Raw genomic sequence first — 23,116 nt, 5'->3', positions numbered from 1 at the left:
GAGGGCAGATCAACTGGCCCTAAGTTGCATTAAAGCAATTGTGTTTGAACCTATGCTTTTGCAAATTATTCACATACCCACTGCTCGTGAGGCATGAGTTGCCTTAGAGTGTTCATATACATTGCGTTCGAGCCTACACATATTGCAACTCAAAAAAGATTTACAAAATATAAAAAAGAATGATAAATCGATAGTTGACTATTTAAATAAAATTAAGTTTCTTGTGAATTCCCTCAATGCATTGGATGAATAAGTTTTTGACAACGATCTTGTTAGCTATACTCTAAATGGTTTATCTTCTGAATATAAGAGTTTTGTGACGATCGTCACCACGATGATGTCTCTTCTAAGTTTTTTTGATATATATGAGATGTTGCTGAATCAAGAAAAGAGGCCGCAGATCTTAGCCCCCAAGCTTCCACAAATGATAAAAATTTCAATACAGCCTTCTTTGGCCAAAGAAGAAGAGGCCGCAAAATTTTTTACCATGGTCGTGGTCATGGCTAGAATAGAAGCTTTGGTCGTGGAAATCAAAGCTATTTTCAAAATGAAGTAAACCATCAAGATAAATTCAATGGTAAAAATCATGTTGATAATCAAGTTATCTGTTAGTTTTGTAGGAGAAAGAACTATACATCCCGACAATGTTATGATATACCAAAGGCATTTGCATCTATGACTATGAATAATATGGCCTACTCAAATTGGTATCCCGATAGTGGGGCATCTCATTACATCACTGCAGATGATACAAATTTATTCGACACACAGAACTATCATGGTATTGATGGAATAATGGTGGCAAACAATAATAACCTATCTATCTCATAAATCGACAATATGCTCTTACCTTCACAAAATAATAATTTTTACTTAAAGAATGTGTTGCATGTTCTTCATGTTATAAAAAATCTGATCGTAGTTTCTCAATTTACTAGAGATCATAATTGCTTATTTGAGTTTCATCTTCATGGTTTTCGTGTAAAGGATTGTCAGAAAGGGAAAATAGTTCAAAGCAGGCCAATTAGAGGAGGGATGTACATCTAGCCAACCCACAAACACAACACATATAAGTTGAATAATGCTTATGCAACAAAGAAGGTGACAACTTTATCACTTTGGCATGCGAGGCTTGGTCATCCGGGTTATAAGACTTTATCCTCTTTAAGACAAAACAATTATTTGAATTTTATTGACAATAATAAGAGTAGTTTATGTTATGCTTGCATGATTGGTAAAATGCTCACAATTCCTTTTGGTAAGGTTGATCACTCTTCCAAACCCTCTCTTGAGATTATTAATGTTGATTTATGGGGACCGACCCAGTCACGTCAAAAGAAAGGTATAAATATTACTTTTTGATAGTTGATGTTTTTTCAAGATTCTCATAGTTATTTCTTTAAAAAAAAAGTCAGATACTTTCAATTGTTTCAATATTTTTAAAAATATAGTTGAAAAGCAAGTGGATCACTCCATCAATATTTTTCATAGTGATGGAGGAAGTGGGTTTGTTAATAAGGACTTTAATGAATTTTTAAATCACCATGGAATAAGGAGATGATTGATATACCCACATACACCACAATAAAATGGTGTGTGGAGAGAAAACATAGACATGTGACTGAAAGTGGATTATACATGTTCTTTTATGCCTCTTTGAAACTTGTTTTCTGGGTGGATGCTTTTAGATATGTTGTTTACTTGATTAACTAACTGCTAAGTCCCAATAATGGAAAAAGAATCACATATGAGTTGTTATTTAGAACAAAATTTAGCTATAACCATATAAAAGATTTTGAAAGCACATGCTATCCGTACTTGATATCATGCAATAATTTCAAACTAAGGTTGTGTGTTTTTATTGGTGTTGTCATACAGAATTTTTGTGTTTTGATCTTGTCTTTGAAAAGATCTTTAGTTTTCGTCATGTGAAGTTTGATGAATCATATTTCTTGTATGCTGGAACCCAAGAGACCATTACTAATGAAGGGGTGTTTAAATGGCTAAGAGAAAAGTCTCAAACTCAAGCAATTTTTGATATGGTGTTAGTTGATAAGAATAAGAAATCCGATGGTAGTCAGCCGGTAGTGTTACAACCCTGATGTTTACCACCTATTCATCTTGCTTCATGAGAAATCAGAGAGCAAACTGATGATGGTGAGGACCAGCCGGTTGACTCTTCACACAATCATGTTGATAGGGATGGAGATCACGATTATGATGAGGATAATCAGAGTGTCAATGATGTTGATCGTGCTATCATAGGTGGTGACAATAATCAGTGATAAAATGACTCTCATGATAAGTTGGTTGAACATCAAGTCCAAAGTCGAGTTCATCCTATGATAACTATGTCATATGATGGATCTTTAAGAGCACATAACATTGATTCATCACCTTACTACTTTGAATTTGGGCTCCTTAGTCAATTGGTTCATGAGGACACAAAGAAGAGCCTGTTGACTACGACCAAATGCTTAAAGAACCAAAATAATACCAAGCCATGAGGAAAGAGTATGAGACTCTCATAAAGAATGATACCTGGACTCTTGTGCCACTCAAGGAAACATCCAATATAGTAGAGCGTAAGTAGGTTTACGAAATAAAAAAAACATACAGATGACACCATAGCAAGGCATAAAGCTTGGTTAGTGGCTAAGGGCTATAGCCAACAGAAAGGAATAAATTATTTTGGAAATTGGACATTAACAATGTGTTTCTACATGATTTTCTAAAAGAAGTACATATGGCTCAACCTCTTGGATTTAAAAATAATCAAACTCCTCACTATATTTGCAAGTTAAATCGTGATATCTACGGCTTAAAACAAGCCCCAAGAGCCTGATTTGAGAAACTCAGAAAAACTTGGATTTACAAGTTCTAAGACTAACACATCTTTGTTCATAAAGATTGCACATGAAGTAAATCTATATGTTTTGGTCTATATAGATGATATCATTATTATAGGAAGCTCACTGAGCAAGGTTCAACAACTTGTCAAATCATTTGGCTCAAAATTTTCTATCAAGGATCTGAGTGCTCTGTCCTTCTTCTTGAGAATAGAAGTTATTCAAAATGACTCTGGGAACTTACTCACCCAAAAGAAATACATATATGATCTCGTTAGAACATGTATGAAAAGTTGTAAGCCTTTTCTCACTCTAGCAACAACCAACATTTAAATTTATAGATGTGAAGGAGAAAAACTCAATGATCCAAATCGATACCACATTATTGTGGGAGCTTCTTAGTATTCAATATTCACAGGGCCTGATATTTTGTATATGGTAAATAAGGCATGTCAATTCATACAAGACCCAATGAATGTTCATGGGTCGTTGGTGAAACGGATTCTAAGATATCTTAAAAGTATAATTAATTTGGGTTTTGAAATATCTAAATTCAGAGAAAGTGAGCATATGCTGATTATTGGGCGAGATGTCTTGATGATCGAAGATCAATAAATGATTATTTGACATATTTGGGTCCAAATCTTTTGTCTTCAAAGTCGTCCCAAACTACAAACCGTTGCTAAGTCTAGCACAGAAACATAATACAAAGCATTGGTAGGAGGAGTTTTAGAATTTTTATGGCAATAATAGTTGATGAGTGAATTGAGAATTCAAAAATCTAAAAGACTAGTAATATGGTGTGACAATCTCAAGGCCATTTATTTGACAATCAATCTTGTGTTCATGCAAGAACCAAAACACATAGAGGTAGATTTTCATTTTGTCAGAGAAAAGGTTGCAAATCAAGAATTTGAGGTTAAATTCATTTCCTCATAAGAGCAACTAGTTATTCTTACTAAGCCATTAGGAGGATCCAGTTTCAAATATCCAAGAGACAAGCTAAATCTCAAAGATATTAGTTGGGCATGTTGAAGGAGTCACAAGTTACCAATCCAGATCACAATCAAACTCTAAAACCATGCTTGTGGTCCTAAGACTATCCAAATTGAAAGAAAGGAATGACTCTTGATTTCTGATAAAATTGTTAAAACCAAAAGTCCTACAAAAGAGGCAATGTAAACTTATAAATTTAGTTTCCTAATTTTTTGGCCTAAAATCAAGAGATCTAATCATAGAGAAGAGAGAAAGAAGATATCACATTATATTTTATTGAGTTTGCTAATATGGTGGAACTCACCCTCTCATGTTGAGAAGTTGAGAGAGAGAGAGAGAGAGAGGTGAAGTGGTGGATGTAGGCAGTGAGCCAAACCAGGTAAAACTTGGTTTCTTTGTGTGCTAATGTTTTTGGATCAAATCATGTGTTTTATCTTAATTGTTGTGACATATTCTTAGTGCTCGATAAATCTTTTCATGTTCAACCTGTCATAGTGGGGCTCAACAGTGGATGGATGGTGATTAGGTGCATTAGGATATTGCATTTGTGAAAACGTGATCCCACTCTATCTCAACACATTGTGATCAGGTTAAGATCACATTGCACTTAATTTTTCTTTTTCTTATTAAAAAAACAATAGAAAAGAATGATCAACATGCATGATTCCCTCTGAGTTTGTGGATAATTCTTATGACAAATCACAAATGAGGGCTCCACCTGGTTGGTAGGAGCTATATGTGGACGTCTCCTTGTGGTGGGGCTTTTTAGGTTCAAAATCCAATGGTACTTTAATAATAACAGGTGGGGGCCTGCCAACTGCATTTTTGACAAAATGGAGTGCCCTTCCCTTGGCTGCTTCTTAAGAAGCAAATCAACAACCATGATTGTGTATGTCAGCTTTTTTTTTTTCTTTTTTTCCTTAAGACGATTATCCCCTTGGTAGTTTTGGAAAATGACCATCAAGTCCATTAGTGCAAGTGCTGTCTAACCCTCAATGATGAATGTTGACGTATTTGTCTTGAGCAGTGACGTAGCCTACACTCATCCACACAAATGTGTGAAGGGTTTGAACATGTCCCTTCTAACATTTCAAAGTCAAACCACAAGTTAAAATAATTTGGTACACGAGAGGTTTGCACTAATCTCACCTACCTCTTGTAACATTCATCAAAGTTAAAAACTGTTGGAAACCAGGGAATTATGCCTGCCTTGGTTAATTATCTTAGTTAGAATTTTGATTAACATCTTGTTGGACTGTTGAAGAAGAAGGTGATGATAGTGACGATTATGAGAGGAAAAAAAACTATCGTGTACATCACATTTGCTCAATTGCACCAATTTGCATTAATAAATTAACAACTTTTGTTTTAAGCAAGAAATTAGTGATTCAACAGTTGATCTGATTTAGGCTTAGCGTTATCGGTACAATGAATAGCAAAAGGGACCAGTTCGTAAAGAATTACCAAGTTCATGAAATGCTGTTAACGTTTACATTATAACCTTGAAGTTCATGAACTTGGTCACCTTTCAATATTTCATGCCATGCTTATTAGCATAAACCTCTGGAAGATCTATGGTGAATATTGAAAAATCTATCATTGGTGGTAATTTTCAATGCTTCTGATGTCATCAGGCTAATCTGTATATTTCTTTCTGGCTGCTATTTCTCTTGAGAAAAGAAAAAAACAAAACCCCCGGTTTCCATGCATTCAGTGGGCGTTCATAAATGCATCATTTGCTTCTTGATGCAGCATTTTCAAAGCAATCCGGGTAATCAGCAAGACTTCGGTGACTGACTCAAAAGGAAACTTTTCCTACTAAGAAAAAGATATTAATGAATTAAGGATTCTATGATAGCTAGGAAGACAAACATAAATGAATATTTCAGACGACTCAAAAGCGTCGACCTCACGGTCTTGTTCTAGCAGCGCAGAAATCGATGACCCGAAGGAAGTAGTCTGATAGGCAGTTTCTTTTGACTGACACTGTAAAATTATCATGCTATGGATGTTTCTTAGAAGCCGATACACACTTTCATGCAAAGTTTGTCAATCTCTTCATTCAATTAATAATACCAATTAAAAAAATCTTCATTTTTCCATTAAAACGGGAGATTATATATATATATATATATATATATATATATATATATATTTGCTACCCAATATTCTCTCGCTGTATAGAGGGAAAGAGAGAAAATGGGGATTACTGTTAAGACCCTTCAATACATAAATAGTTGTAGGTAGAGGTGAGCATCTGTCCGACTGGCTGGAAAAACTCCCACGGCCTGCCTGGTAGGCTCGTGAACCTAATCAGACTGGGCCGGCCCTATATATATATATATAGGCTGAGTCGGGCCACGGGCCAGCCTGTGTTGGCTCCCGGCCTGATACCCACCTCTAGTTTTAGGCAGTGGTGCAGCCACATTGAGGCAGGCCCACCCTAAAATCTGCCCAATAGAAAAAAAGATCAGGTGCATTGTGATTGCATACTTTTAGCGTGCCACTGCACTTGATCACCCTCCATCTTGAGGAAAGGGTATGTCAGTTGTGGGGCCAATAAATGATGAAGGGTGAACCAATGCATCAGCACACTAAAAGTATGCAATCACATTGCACCTGATCCTCCCTCTCCCAATAGGGGGCTTACGCTCAGGGTGGGCAGTTTCCAACCCTAACCCAGTGATCGGGTGAGGGTGGATACCACCCCATCTGACTTCTTTTTCGTGCCACAATAATGAACAAAGAAGTTCTTCATGCCAGAATAACCATGTTAAATCCAAATCTAGATTCCACTTTATCATCTTTGATCTATTTCAGATTAGGGTTCACATTTGTTGCACAATATTCAAATCTAGACTAAGGCATAACATGGTCATCTTGTTAAAATAACCTTACTTTGGATGCCTGGCATGCTTAGCATGAACTTTAGATCTAGGGTGAAGTCCGAGTCCAAAACCCTGATATTTCTGTCTACGTTCTTGCACATTTTTATACATCTTTTATGAAAAGTAGGTTTTTAAAGAAAGAGTTTGAACTTATATGAATGTTATTTTAAATCTAATGTTTTTAGAGGATTTTGAAGCCCCACAATTTTTTTTTCTGACATGGATCTAAAAATTATGGTTGTTTATGTGAATTTTGAAGAAATGACGATAAATGCATGTTAGAGTTTATTTTGAATCACAAATATAAATATAGACAATTTTATTTTTGAAAAACTAAGCAAATGAACAAAAGAGCAAAAATAAACTCAAAAGTAAAAAGAGCATGCATTAAGTTGTTTGGATAATTTCACAATCTCGAGTAGATGGGGATTAGACGCAAGTTGAAGTGTTTGAGTTCCATTTCGAAAAAAGAGAGTGATGACTGTCATTTGGTTGGAGCATGTTGTAATTGAACCCACTTAAAAGTGAGCTGATCAAGTCTCACTGTCAAGATTTGACCAAAACATGCTTGATTAGTTTACTGCCTGACTTGATCATAGTAGCCTAGATCCAGAATGATGCAACTATTAGATCTGGTTCATATCTATTCACCAAGTCCAGAAGCAATCTTAATCCGGTTCAAATATGTGACTAATAATGATAATTTTGTCCATTGCTAAGTGGGAGGTTGGTAGCATGAAATGTAAACCTTCTACCGGGAGTGGTATTTTCATTATATTTGAAAAACTTAATTTGGTTTTCTAGAATTCAAATTGGGGAGGCTTGTCTCAATTAGCATATGTAGCGACGATGTTTGCTACAATTTAGAGTTTGATTGTTTTTTTTTATAATGACATAAAATTTTAGTTATAATTTTAAGTTTTTTTGTATTTTTAATTGCTATTAGGCATGAATTTAATTAAGAATAATGAATGCTTGACTTTTAGTAGAATATTAGGGGCTTTATTTTTTTATCAATTAACCTAAAAGCAGCAGAATTTGTGATATTTATAGGAATTAAGGTTTTGATAAGAGTTTTATGCATTTTTTTTTCAATTAGCATTAAACATGAATCGATGAATAATAAATGCTTGATTTTGGTTTGAATATTAAGGATTTTATTTTTTTTAACATTTAGGATAGATTAGACTTCCATGATTTTTATCAATTGCTATTTTTTAATGAATTAGCAATGAATCACTTATAAATAGTTTTTTAAATATTGAAAATCAGTGTTGTCAATTTTAAAAGGTACACTTTAGATAACTATTTAAAATTTTTAAACATAGTATTAGTATAGTTTAATAATAATAAATTTTTTTTACTGTATATTTGTGTTCACCCAGTTTAGAGTCTTATCTCTGCCATTGGTTTTATCATAGATCTGAAAATGAGCAAAAGAAGTGCATTACTTAATAGAGTAGCCCGCCATTGGTTTTATCCTAGATCTGAAAATGAGCAGAACAAGTGCATTTACTTAATAGAGTAGCTCTTGTTTTGCCCCTTAGAACCCTTCAAAAAAATTATAGTTTTTGGTATTTTTTCTCACATCTCACCAGAATCTGGTGATCCAAAATCAATGGTTACAAAGGCCACAATTTCTCCTGGCTCATAAAGATACATTTTTCATCAAAAAACATGATACAAGAGTAGATTACCACTAAATCAAGCATGCTAAGCTAATATGTTCGGCTCTCTCTCTCTCTCTCTCATATATATATATATATATATATATATATATATATATAAGAGAGAGAGAGAGAGAGAGAGAGAGATTAGGCCTCATTTTTTTGTTTTGCCCCATAGTTTTGAAGGGTTTTATGATTGATTTGAACTGTTAGATGTGGATCATGTTTTTTCAACAAAAAAATATGTTTTTATGAGCCAGAAAAAAACTTGTACCTTCATAGCCATTGATTTTGGATCACCGAAAAAACCTGTATAAATGTCAGATTCGGATGATCCAAAAGCCATTTCCCACTAAACAAAACCTATAGATAGTGCAGATGTGAAAAAATACCAAAAAATGACATTTTGAGGGGGTAGAATGGGCAGAACGATAAAGTGGGCAGAACCAGTGCATTGCTCTCTCTCTCTCTCGATCGATTGCTCTCTCTCTCTCTCTCGATCGATCGAGAGATCGAGAGAGAGAGAGAGAGAGAGAGAGAGAGAGAGAGTTCCTTGGGCCCCTTTTTAGTTAGGTCTTGTTAGACCTCATCAAAAATCATAGTTTTAAGTATTTTTTCTCACATCTAACACCGTAGATGTGATCTATAGATTTTATTTAGTGAGAATAGCTTTTGGATAGCCGGTGTCTGACCTGTATATGGTTTTTTCTGGTGATCCAAAATCAATAGCTATGAAGGTACCAGCTTTTTTTCATGAAAAAAAACATGATTCAAGAGTCTATTCTCACTAAATTGAGCATGCTAAACACATCTAATGGTTCAGATCTATCATAAAACACCTAAAACCTATGGTGCAGAACGAAAAATAGGGCTTAATATGTTCAATTGACACACACACACACACACATATATATATATATATATATATATATATATATACCCACACACGTTGCGAAGGAGAAGTGAAACTCTGAGAAATTCCAGCACAAGTCCTATAAAAGAACAAATAATAATAAAAAATACGAAAAGAAAAGTTAGTATTGTTGACCTAACACATATCGTGGTCATGCCACCAACCACCATCAGGGGTAGGTGGTGGGACGTGAGCAATGCAGTCCACCAACCCTTGTAAGGTTTTTATTTTAAATGGGATATCCCTTGGTAGGGTAGGAAAAGATAGAGGACAGATTACACGCTCGGTGCCCCACCAAACCCTTGAGTTTGGTAATGAACGTCTTTCACCAACCAACTCAAAAACTAAAAGACAAGCTTACCTTTCTTTTCAATTATATTTGTGTCTACAAGTTGGGAAGTGATGTATATGTCGTGGTAGTTTGCAATTGAAAATATTCTGAGGTAGAAATTTAACGAGAGTGGATGAGGTTATTGCTTGTACACTATGTCACATGGATACGGCTACCGATACGGGGACACGACAATTTTTATGAAGTTCTCAATATGACTAGTATTATATAAGCAACAAAATATGGGAGCTAAAAATGAAGTATTCATGACACAAGCAGATTGGCTTGGCTAGGGCTGGTAATTGGTTAGTCCATATCTATATATAGACATGGATTTCATCGGTCCCAAACTTTGACTGCCAATATATATTGCCGACCGCTATCACCTGTGAACAGGTCAGGTCATATTGTATATATCAGAACATAGGGGTATATTCAATCCCCACAGCACATCACCCCAAGAGTGGGGCCCACAATATATCTCCATCGTGTGAGGTGTATGGTGGGGATTAAATATGACCAGTAAATGAGCTATATACACTATGACACGATCTACTTGGCAGCTTATACTATAAATTTTAGAGAAGCATTTGGACCAGGTGCAATTGAAATTCAACCGTATAGACCTGGTTCCAATAGTAGGTCAAATGGGGTAACACAAACCACTAGGATGCGATTGGTAGTGTGCACCCCTTAACAAGATAAAAAGAAGTGTGAGCCACCCAATAGCATATGATATCTTGATTTGACCTTGTCCAACTACAAAAAGTTGGTGTACCTCCCAACAGTACCTCATATCCCATAGAATTTCAAGGCATGCTAGAGGGTTCTTTACTGAGATCCATTGAGTTCCAAGTGAGAAGACTGAAATGTGTCTTTGGCTTGTGTAGCAATGGACAAGGAAATCCTTGAAAATCTGGTTTGGATGAAAAGACTGATAAAAAGGATGCTTTTTGTATCATTTATATATACAGAAGAATGAATAAAAGCTATATGCTTGTATCCTATCCAATTTATGAAACAGGGTTTCTCTCCCTCAATGTGGAAAGAAAGAACACAAGCCTAAACAATAACACAATGAGAATGTCCTAAAAAAATGACATGCATTTTAGTAAACCAGCACAAGGAAAACCCATCTCCTTGACCCAATTGTTGACTGGTGCAAGGCTATTAACAGCATCAGATTTTGTCAGGCATTGGGTAGAAGAACACCATATTACCATAAAGCACACCAGATTTTGTGGATAGGGCGAGAATAGCAATTAAACGTGACAATATCTTGATGACCTAGTGGTTGTTTAATTTTATCATATCATTAATGCACAGAAGTGAATTAACAGAAAAGAAAGATACTAACTCTAGTGCCATAAAAACATCTATCTCCAATATATAATGTGAACACTATTGGAAATACCCTTTTTTTATGTTAAAATAATTGTACTTTCTTTAAAAAAAAAGTGTCTACTATAAAAACCTATATATAGCAAAGGCTTTAATTTGAACCTGGATTTGGGACCCGACTCGACTCAAGCTCCATCAGATGCTAACCCGTTAATTTGAACCCCAAGACTCACTCAAATCCTCCACGTGAAACCAAGATCCAACAATTTTGTCATTGTGGTTGGTGGACCTACTCCTATTGATGGTTGGTGATGACCACAAAAACGTGCTCGGTCAACAATGTTCACCTTTTTATGTTCCCCTGCTTGTTCTTTTTTGGAGTTGTGTTGGAACCATCTTTAATTAAGTTAAGCTTCACCTAATGCCCCATGTTAATGGAATACTAAACGTTTATGGAAAACGAAGACTTTTTAATTAAGAGGGTCTTTGTATAAAATCCCTAAGATTATAATTTCACTAAAATGTCGGTTTGTTTCATTTTCATGAAAGGCCTGCCTTTTCATGGGAAAGAGCAAGGATTTAAAAAAAAAAAATCTCCCAGCTTAGCTTTAAAATGATTTACACGAAAAGTGGTAGGTGGTGGGATAAGCCAGGAATCCGAACAAGGATAGGCACAAACTCTAGGGCTGGAAAACGAGATGAATAGCTCACCGTTTGGCTTGGCTTGGCTCGACTCAGAAATTGAGCTCAGTGAGCCAAGCTATTAGCTAGCTCATTTAGGTAAATGAGCCGAGCACGAACATAACAAGTTCGATTGGCTTGATTCGTGTAGGTCATTTTAAGTATTATATATTTATACATATATTATATACATAAAATGCAAATTGTATATGTTTTGTACATGAATTAAATATATATTTATATGTATTATACATATATTTTATATATTATCGACCTATCTAAAACACTTAAAAACATTTTTTTAGAAGACAAATCAGCTCTTGATTGGCTCACAAAAAGTAGGAGTTTAGCCCTAACGAGCCAAGCTCAAACAGTCCAAGGTCGGCTCATTTACCCGCCCTAGCAAACCCCTCCATTGAAGAGATTTTTGGGTTAAGATAGAGGAACATAAATGATCAGGATGGGTACTGCCACCAAGTCTTCTTTCATTGGGTAAGGGGTGGGTGTCTACCAATGTGGCTCGGCTGGCCACTGGTGGGGACATATGGAAGGAAAAGTGCTTTCCTAAAGGTACGTACAAACTCATTTTGACGAGGAAACTGTCTTGTCACATTTATTATGTAACAATCATACGAGACCTAAGTGGTCTTGAAAGTTTGATTTACCTTTAAACATTGGCTCGACCTCGTTCGGTAAGACCCACAACACTCTTCATATTCCAGTTATCCTGAACATTGGCCTGACCTCGTTCGGCGAGTCCACAAAATGATATTCACAACCTAGTCGTCCTTAAACTAATATCTCATTCAGTCTAGACAATCTAGTTCACCTTGACTCTAACAGTCATACGAGACGGATCTAGTTTCATTATTATGAAAAGCATAATCTTAAAATATCATTAAAGGTCAAAGATCTTATACCAAAACAAATCTAGCTCTTTTCAAAACATTCTCTTAAGTCCCTCCACCTGAGAGTCTACCACATGAGACAACCAAGTCTTAGAAAAATATAGAAAAGTGACACAATGAGGCTAATATAACTTAATGTAATAATTCTAGCCCATGAGTCTATAAGGATGAATTATAGGAGCTTGAGATCATGATTGATGCATGAGTGTCAAGCCTATGAAACCCACCTAGGCAACCAACTCTTCAAGAAAAAAGGTTAGGTGCTAAATCCCTTCAATGCTAATAGCTTCATAAGTTGGCCTCCAGAGGAGCCTTTTCCTTTGATCTTAAGGGGGGAAAATATTGAAAGAGAGAAAAAGTTCAATTCTTACCTTTAAATCTATGACATGGTGGTAGGCTCTAGTCGTACGATTGACTCAGAAGTAGATGAAAAAAATGAGAGTCAGGAGAAAGTCAATACTTACTTCTAGACTTAGGGCAAGGTGGCAGACTCTGATCATATGGCCTTTGGAAGTAGAGGTTGGATAGCTCAGAGCATCCCTCTTGGACCGAAAAGCCATGAGACTTATGGTTGCCAGACATAAGGTCAAAGGATGAAAAAAGTGAGAAATAAAACTCCTTTAAGCTAATGATAAAGACTCTAGAGAATTCACCCAAGGGAAAAATGTGCACTTGAATGCATTCTCATCAAGCTCTAATCCTTTAGAGTTTAAGCCTTAATGAAGATCATCAAATCTAACATGAATGCCTTGAGACTTAATCTTATATCTCTATAACTAGTCAATTAAAAATTAAGGCAAAATTAGAAGAGAAAATACCAGTGAAGCTGAGTGTTACTATCTTATACCAACCTGAGTGGGGTAAAGTTTGAAGTGTAGGAATCTCAAGTACAGGAATCAACTTGTCAAGAAGGTTTTAATATTGGAGAAATGAGAAAAAAAATAAAAATCCCTCACCTTATCAATCATTTATGCCTGCTACAAATGTATAAGTCTCACTGCATATCATAAAAGTTTATTGCATGTATCATAATGAATTAAAGAATCTAGTCATAGGAATCATGAGTCTGAAGAGTACACAAAAAGATTTGCCCTCTTCTCGGTGCTACCTAACCAAAGTATGACTTACTCTCCTTATTGAGGTCGTAAGTCTTACATATAAATTTATCATCTTAGGAAAGATATCTTCACCATAAGGCCTTACCGGGGCAACTCCACCCTATTGATGAACCCACAAGAGATATAGGACTCTTAATGTTTCTCCTTACAAATTCTAAAAAAGAAAATCATAAAAAAATATCAAAAATCAAAACAGGCCTAAAAGGTATAAAATACAACCACATTTCTCTTATGCTACCCTTACCTGAAGCCCGAAATTTATCGTGATTGGTCTTGTCGATCGAGGTCGGTGCCAGCATCCAAAGGAGAGAGTTGGACTATCGAGACTGTTATGAGTCTCACCTAGCGAGATCAAATTAGTTCGAAGATAACTAAATTGCCAAGACCGTTTTGGTGGTCTTGCTGAGTGAGGTTGGTGCTAGTGGAGGGACAACTGGATTGCCAAGGCTATTTTGTAGTCTTGCCAAATGAGGTTGGTGCCAATATTTGAAAATCATTTTAATAGAGATCTTGGTCTAGTTATGGCTTAAAACCTCCCCATGATGCAATTCTAAAAATATTTTTTTTTTAAAAGTATGACATTCTATTACGATCTCCAAAAACTGTTGATAAAAATATTTGAATGTTGAAAAAAATGTGACTTAATCGAATTCGTAAAATCCTTTTTGAAATCATAGGGGACCCCATTGCAAGCTCCGACAGTCCTTCACCTAATAGGAAGGTAAAGATGAGGCAAGTCTCTCAATCTTTGTAGCTTGAATCGCGTCGCTACCGATTCTAATATGCAAATAAAAGATAAAAACGTATATAAATACCTAATCAAAAGATTATATAAAATTAGAATAAACAGATTAGGGATCTGAGAAATTACCTTTTTCAGACTCGAAGATCTGTTTTATCGTTCAAGCTTTTTTTTGTTTGTTAGCTCTTCACGTATATATGAGTGCTTTTCAATGACGCCGAGATAACGTACTGGCAAGACATGGGTAGATGTGTTCTTGTAGGGCCAGCCTAGTTTTCAGATTTTTTGAGTTTTTTCAAATGTTCAATGTATAGGAGAGATCCTCTATTTATAGAGTTCAACATGAGATATAGATTACTCATCCAAGAGAGTCTTCTCATATGAAAACTCATCCAAAGAGAGTCCTCTCACCCTAGAAGAAGTGCAGGACGGGATGAGATATAGATAAGCCTTAAAGCTTACTCACATATTGAGTACAACAGACGGTGAAAAGACTGTGTCATCGAGTAGCAGATGACATTTCATTTTCTGTCATCCTGCGATGAACGATATTCCCGTTCTGCCGTCTAGTAATGAACAGTGGTCTATTTTGCCATCTCGTGACGTACAATGATTCATTTTGTCATTCGTGTGAGGGTGTCCAATTTTTATTGGGTACCTGCAAACACTTGTCTTCAAAAAATGTTAACAATTGTGTATCATGAAATTTTGGTGTCTACATTGTGCAATCATATTGCACTTACTCCATCAAAGCTTGAGATGAAAAGCATCATTTTAAATGCAAAATTGTGCTTTTACCTTTTTTCATTTTTTGATAGGCAAGCTCGAGTTGGGCATAAAGAAAAGGAAAATACGAACAGAGACAAATGCAAAAGGTGTTTTACATGGTTCGGTCAAGGAGACCTAAGTTCATGATCATAAAAGCTCTTTGCTCTCTTATTTTATTCAATAGCATGTTTCTTTTCTTTTATATGTAGAAAATGTACTGAGTATAAATAGACCAAGCAACTTACATATGCAACATAATTCAAACATATCGTATAATCTAAAAAAGTTTGAATATTCTTGTTTATTCTATCTTTGTTAATGCCTTCACACATCTTCTCTACTTCTTTAGAGAAGATTCACACGCCTTCTTTGTTTTCTTATTTAAAGAGAATCCTCTATTTTGAGAAGGATTGAAATCCGCAACGTTGGCAATGAGATTGGATTTAACGTGGTTGTATCCCTGCATGCTAAATTTGCCTAATCTAGTGTTATAAAAAATGCGCCTCGCCTTGAGGCACGACACTCTGTGCCTCAAGGCACAAAAAACTGTTTTTTTTTTTACAAAAAGATTTCTGAGACATAATCAACATGATTTTTGTAAATTAATCTCATATATTTTTTAGTTATTTCAGTTATGTAATCAGTTTCTTAGTATATTTTTACTTTTTTTGGTTAATCTTATATATTTTCCAGTTATGTAATCAATTTTTAGTTACTTGTATTTGTTGATCTCATATTTTTTAGAATAATCTCATATATTTTAACTTTTATAGATTAATCTCATATATTTTTCATTTATTTCAATTATGTAATCAGTTTCTTAGTATATTTTAACTTTTGTTGGTTAATCTCATATATTTTTCGGTTATGTAATCAATTTTTTAGTTACGTATGTATGTTAATCTCATATTTTTTAAAATAATCTCATATATTTTAACTTTTGTAGGTTAATCTCATATATTTTCCAGTTATGTAATCAATTTTTAGTTACTTTTATATATTAATTTCATATTTTTTAGTACTTATTTGAGATTTTTTTATTTCTTATTGGTTGTTATTTCATCAATAAAGCATTTTTTTATTTGTATTTTTAGACATTTTTTATAAATTTTTTAAAATTTTCAAAAAAAAATTGAGGCTCACGCTTTACGCCCCGCCTCAGTTTTTGGTGGAGCGCCTCGCTACACCTCAATGCTTTTCACAACACTGGTCTAATTTTTTTAAGTTGATACTCTTTCTCTTTCTGGTTTTGATTTTCATTCGGGGAGTTTACCAAAATCGATTTATCCTGCATACTGTTGATGGTTCTTTCCAAAGTTGACTTTATTGGAAAATAAAGTGTCCCTTCGTATGTGTCTCTTCCCATGCATCATACCTTTTGGTATGATGCATGGTGACCTTTCGGAGGTATCCCTTGGATACCTATATATACCACATGATGGGCAGTGGTATAAGTGTGGAATTTGAAGGCTTACAAAGATCAGTCCCTACTCACCCACTGCTTAAAGGCCGGTACTCATCAACAGGAGCAGTTCGATTGAGGAGATCATCCATCTCTCACATCAGCGCAATGACAGGGACATGTATGCGGCCCTATCCCTTTATATATGTGTTACACAATGTGTATGCTCCTTCGATTCACTACATTGTGGTATCAGAGCCATGATTTTCCATACAATTTTCTCCACTGACCCTGTTTTTTCCCTCTTTGTATTTTTGTTAAAATAGAAATAGGGAAAAACAGGAATTGTCATGCCCATTGTGGTCCATTTCTGGAACCAGTTCTGACTTGAATCCTTTTGGATCTGAGTCGGATCCAGTTGGACCTGACCTGAACAGAGACCCGGTTCTATTGAACCAAGTTGAATGACTCATCTTGGGAAACAAACCATTTCGGTTCAAGACCTGAGTCAGCAACTTGGCTCAGATCTTTTCCCTTTCCCCTATCCCAGCCGACAGCATCTGCTGTCGGTCATTGTCGGGATACTGCATTTATAAAAAAAAAAATTATAGAGAGGAGAAGGGCTTTACGGGGGTGGGAGGGGTTTCGTCGAATTGTCGGTGATGTGCGACAACCTTGTTTTGCATAAACCCTTTGTTTTCTTCAGTCGTCGGGCTGAGGTTTCGAACGATGGCCATCATCGGGGAGTCGAAAGCCTTGATTGTCACCGTGAAACGGCTGGTTGTCGGTGTCTATCACCATGATGCGATGTGGGTCACCACTGACTGACAACATGGATCATCGTGGGGTGAGAAGGATGGTCGCCGACCCATGACATCACCGAAAATGTTTGCTGACGAGCAGCAGCCATGGCTCAATGGTGCCTTGTCGGAGGTCGCCGACTTCGGTGAGGTTCTTCAGCTACTCTCCCCCTGTCAAAGACGTTGGTCGCCGGAGGTTCCCCCGCCGCCCCGCCGCTTTTGGTCGATTTCCTGACTCTCTCTCTCTCAGAAGTTTCGAGAAGGAGAAAGAAAACCTTAACGAGTTTTTGTTTAACACTCTGGATCAGGTCTGGAGTTTTCAGACCCGATCTGGGGATCCTGACCTGACCCGTGGTGGGGTCTGGGCCTTGGACCTGTAACCTGGATCCATTTCTGTTTTAGATTCGGGTCTACTTCATGTTCCGAGAACTGGACCTGCCACTTGGATCCATTAAGTTTTCTGGATCCGGGTCTGCCACTATGACCGACTTGGCATAACGACCCAAATCCATTAAGTTTATGGATTTCGGGTCGGCGGAGCGCTCAGAGACCCAAATCCAAGATCAAGATCCATTTGGATTTTGGATCCCAGGTATTGTTTTTTGTTGAACCCAAATCGACCCAGTTCCTGTTCTGAAACAGTGTGTTCTCTGTTGTTCGAAACAAGACGTTCTTCTGTCCAGAACTGGACAAATTAGTTCCAGAATCGGTTCATCAGGTTCTGACCGGTTCTATCTGTTTCAGTCCAGTTCGGGTGGTACTTAACCAGTTCAAGGCGTTTAAGGGCCGGTTCAGTATTTTTTGGGACCGGTTCTGTCTGTTCCAGTCCGATTTGTTTTTTTTAGATCGTTTAATTGCTTTTCTGATCGGTTCAGAGGCCATTTTCACCAGTTCATAATGTTTTTGAATACCTTTTATGAATAAAATGATCGATTTTGATGGTTTTGGTGTCAATTCAATGTTTTTTTTGGGCTTTCTTGGACCGTTTTGGAGTATCATTGTGATTGATTCATTCAGTTTTAGAATCAATTAAGGAGTTTTAAGCACATTCTATGTATAACATTTAGTTTATTTCATACACATTATGTCATGATACATGATGTTTTATTTATGTTTTAGAAATATGTATTTTTGTGCATCATATAGATAATATTGATATAAAGTATGATATTTGAATTTTGATTAAGATGCATTTGTAATCACCAAAGTGGTTAAATATATGCTTAATTAAGTTATTTTGTATCAATAATGAAATGAGTCAATATTAGAATTTTGCCAGATTTAATAAAATGATGGACTGCCCAAAGGCAGTGATGTCATGTTCAAAGTTTAGCAAGATAAAATGAAAAGAGTGTATCTCAGGACATGAAGCATGTAGCACTCAAAGGTGCTATGTCGACTTGTCTCTGGCTACATGTCTTTTTTATTTTATCAAATAGTGGGAGAAGAAGTGCATTTGTGTGTTATGGGTACTCACCAAAGTGGGACCATAATGACCCCTGACACTTGCCTAAAAAAGTGTAAATGATAAAGTGGTCTTATTATTGTATTTACCTTTTCAAATCTTGAATATCCTTTTGTCATTACAATGTCCAATTCTGTGGTTCATGATGGTCCAAGTAATATCCATTTTCTAGATGAAACAAATTTTAGTGATTGGAAGGAAACTGTACAATTTACATTAGGTTATATGGATTTAGATTTAGCCATGCACAAGCCTAAGCCTGCACCGTTAACTCACAATAACACAACTGAACAAAAAATTGATTTTGATAAGTGGGAGTGCTCAAATAGACTTAGCCTACTGCTTCTGCAATCTCGTGTGACTAAGAATATTAGGAGTGTCATACCCACATGTAGAACAATAAAAGAATTTTTAAAAGCTATAAAAGCACAGTTTGTCAGCTCACATAAAGGAAGGGCTAGCACCTTGATGACAAGGTTAATATCTATGAAATATATCGGTGGGAGAACATTCAACAATACATTCTAGAAATGAGAAATATAGCAATTCAATTGAATGACATGAATGTCAGCATATATGATTCCTTCCTGGTCTACTTAATAATGACTTCTCTGCCTAGTGAATATGGACCCTTCAAGATCTCTTACAATACACATAATGACGAATAGACATTCAATGACTTGATGTCAAAGTATGTTGACGAAGAAAAGAGACTGAAAGGAGAGAAGATACATAGTGCTCACGTATCTTCTCATAAAGGTCACAAAAGGCATGGACCAAAGAAGAATGTCATTAAGAAAAAAACAAAGAGGAACTCAGATGCATCTGTGTCCAACGGGTCAGGCGCCAAGTCCCATGAAAAATCTTCTATCAAGTGCTTCTTTTACAAGAAGAAAAAACATTTAAAGGCAGACTGTATGAGGCACAAGAACTGACTGACAAAGAAATATAATTTGGCATTCGTTCCTCATGAATATAATTTAATCAACATTCCAACTAATAGCTAGTGGATTGATTCAGGTGCCACTGTCTATATTGCCAACACCTTGCAAGTCTTCCTGAACAAAAGAGATCCAACAGATCATGAAAGGAGCATCTTCTCAGGAAACAAGATGCGCTCACATGTTAAGGTCATTGAAACTTGCAGAGTGATTTTAAGAAATGGTTTTATTTTGGACTTATTTGATACATTTTATGTACCAACATACAGCACAAACCTCATTTCTGTATCAAAACTGAATTTTATTGGATATTGTTTTAAATTTAAAAATTCAAGAATGACTATCTATAAGAATTTAGTTCTTATTGGTTTCGCGAATGTATGTGATGGATTGTATTGTTTGAAGACTAATGTTCAAATTTATGAAACCCTTTCCTCAAAAAATGTGTTGATTGACAATAGACATGGCTTATAGATGAACAATCCTATATACTTTGGCATTGTCGTCTAGGTCATATCTCTAAAGATAGGATCCAATGACTTGTGAAAGAAGGGATTCTTAAATTCATTGATTTCACAGTTAAGGAACCGTGTTTGGATTGCATAAAGGCCAAGCAAACCAACACATACAAGAAAGGTGCCAAAAGGAGCAACCACAAGTTAGAAATTATTCATACGGATGTATGTGAACCCTTCTCTCCTTGCCATACAGGAGAAAGGTATTTCATCACCTTCATTGATGATTACTCATGGTACATGTATCTCTACTTGTTATTTGAAAAATCTAAAGCCTATAATGTTTTTAAAGACTTCAAAAAATAAGTAGAGAAACAAATATGAGACGTAATAAAAATAGTAAGATCAAATCAAAGTGACAAGTACTATAGGTGTTTCACTGAGATGGGACAACGGGAAGGACCATTAGCGTGATTTCTTAGGGAAGAAGGAATAGTCCCTCAGTACACCATGCCAAGAAGTTCATACCAGAATGATGTAGCTGAAATAAGAAACCGTACTCTTAAAGAAATGGTAAGTATAATATTGAACTACTCAACCCTTTCCATCACCCTGTGGGGTGAAGCTCTGCGAACAACTGTACATATCTTAAACAAGGTTCCTACTAAGGTTGTCTTAACAACAACTTATGAGTTGTGGAAAGGTAGGAAACCATGTCTAAGTTACATGCACAAATGGAGTTGTTCTGCATAAGCAAAATTATATAATTCTCATATTAAGGCTTTTAACCCCAGAACAATCAGTGGTTTCTTCATTGATTATCCAGAAAGGTCAAAAAGTTTCAGGTTTTATTGCTCATCTCATACACCATAAATAGTAGAAACGAATAAAGCAAGCTTTTTAGAAGATGGTTCAGTTGGTATAAATGCATTGCAAAATCTGTCTTTTAAGAAAATTCAGGATAAAGTTACTCCACCTGAAAATTTAAAACTTTTTTTCATTATTCATTCAAATGATGAAACAAAAGTTGATCCGGTTTAGTGATGCACCAACTCAAGAAGAATCATTTGTGGATCATGTTGAAGAGCATCCACAGGTTGATCACGTTAGTTTACCTGTCAGGATATCCACAATAATTAAAAGATCAATTATCCATCTAGATTATGTGGTGTATCTACAGAAGCCCAATGATTTCATAAATATTGAGGATCCATCTTCTTTTAAGAAAGCTGTTGAGTGTGAGCAATCATCATCTTAGATAGAGGCCATGAAAGAAGAGCTAGACTCTATGACCAAAAACCAAGTATAGAACCTTGTCGAATTGCTTAGAGGAGTCAAGCCTATAGGGTGCAAGTGGGTCGTCAAGACCAAAAGAGACTCTAAAGGCAATATCAAAAAGTATAAGGTAAGGCTGATTGCTAAAGATTTCACTCAAATAGATGGCATTGACTAGAATGAGACATTTTCTCCTATCTTGACTAAGGAAATCAATAAGGATTATTTTTGCCCTAGTAGCTCATTTTAATCTAGAGCTACACCAAATAGATGTAAAAACAACTTTCTTAAAAGTTGAATTAAGTGAAGAGATATATATGGATCAACCTCTAGGTTTCTATAAAGATAAGTCAAACAGTTTGGTTTTCAAGTTGAAAAAGTCAATATATGGACTTAAACAGGCTTCTCGTCAATGGTATACGAAGTTCACCAAAGTCATTTTGACTTTTAGATTCACATAGAACATCATTGATCAATGTGTATTCCTCGAGACAAGTAGGAGTAAGTTCATAATTCTGATACTTTATGTGGATGACATTTTACTTACCACTAACAATAATGATATGTTGACAAAAACCAAGCAATTTGTATCCTTTTATTTTGAAATGAAAGACCTAAGAGAGGTTGCCTATGTTCTCGGTATTGAGATCCGTCGAGACAGGTCTAAAGGTGTACTCGGTCTCTCTCAAAAAGCTTATATTAATAAAGTTCTCAAGAGATATAGGATGGAGCATTGTGCTCCTACTATGACACCCATATTAAAAGGCGATAAATTGAACCTTAAGGACTGCCCACAGACTGAAGAAGAAAAATGACAGATGACCATGATACCATATGCATCAGTAGTCGGTAGCTTGCAGTACGCTCAGACATGCACTCACTCTGACATATCATTTGCAATTAGGGTTCTTGGCAGATTTCAGTTGAATCCTGGTCTAGCTCACTAAAAGGTTGCTAAGAAAGTCATGTGCTATCCACAAGGAAAAAATGACTATATGTTAACTTACATAAAGTCACACCCCCTTGAGGTTATCGGCTATTCAGATGCAGATCTGGGAGATTGTTCTGACAGTAGAAAGTCTACCACATACATATTTCTACTAGCTGGTGGTGCGATTTCTTGGAGGAGTAGGAAGCAGTCGACTAGTGTTGCCCACACCATGGAGGCTGAGTTCATAGCTCTATTCGAGACAACTTTATAGGCCATTTGGTTGCAGAACTTCATCTTAGGACTTCAGGTGGTTGAATCCATTGAGAGACCATTGAAAGTATTTTGTGATAATGAAGCCGTTGTATCCTTCTCCAATAACAACAAAAGTACTATGTCTTGTAAGCATATGGAGTTGAAGTATTTTGTTGTAAAGTAGATAACAAAAAATCTTTTGGTGTATATTGATAACATAGGGCCTAAAAAAATGATAGTTGATCCTCTTACAAAGGGTTTGTCCTCGAGATTATATGCCAAACATGTTAAGAGGATGGGCTTGTTTGAAACCATGTAATCATGTACACTGACTTTTATGTGATCACATTTTGGTAATAAAGATATGATCCTTTTTTTCTATCTTTTGTTGGT

This window comes from Nuphar pumila, chromosome 13, assembly GCF_984573655.1.
Source record: "Nuphar pumila chromosome 13, dmNupPumi1.hap1.1, whole genome shotgun sequence".
In the NCBI taxonomy this organism is placed as follows: domain Eukaryota; kingdom Viridiplantae; phylum Streptophyta; class Magnoliopsida; order Nymphaeales; family Nymphaeaceae; genus Nuphar; species Nuphar pumila.
Note: the sequence above shows the minus strand (reverse complement) of the source record.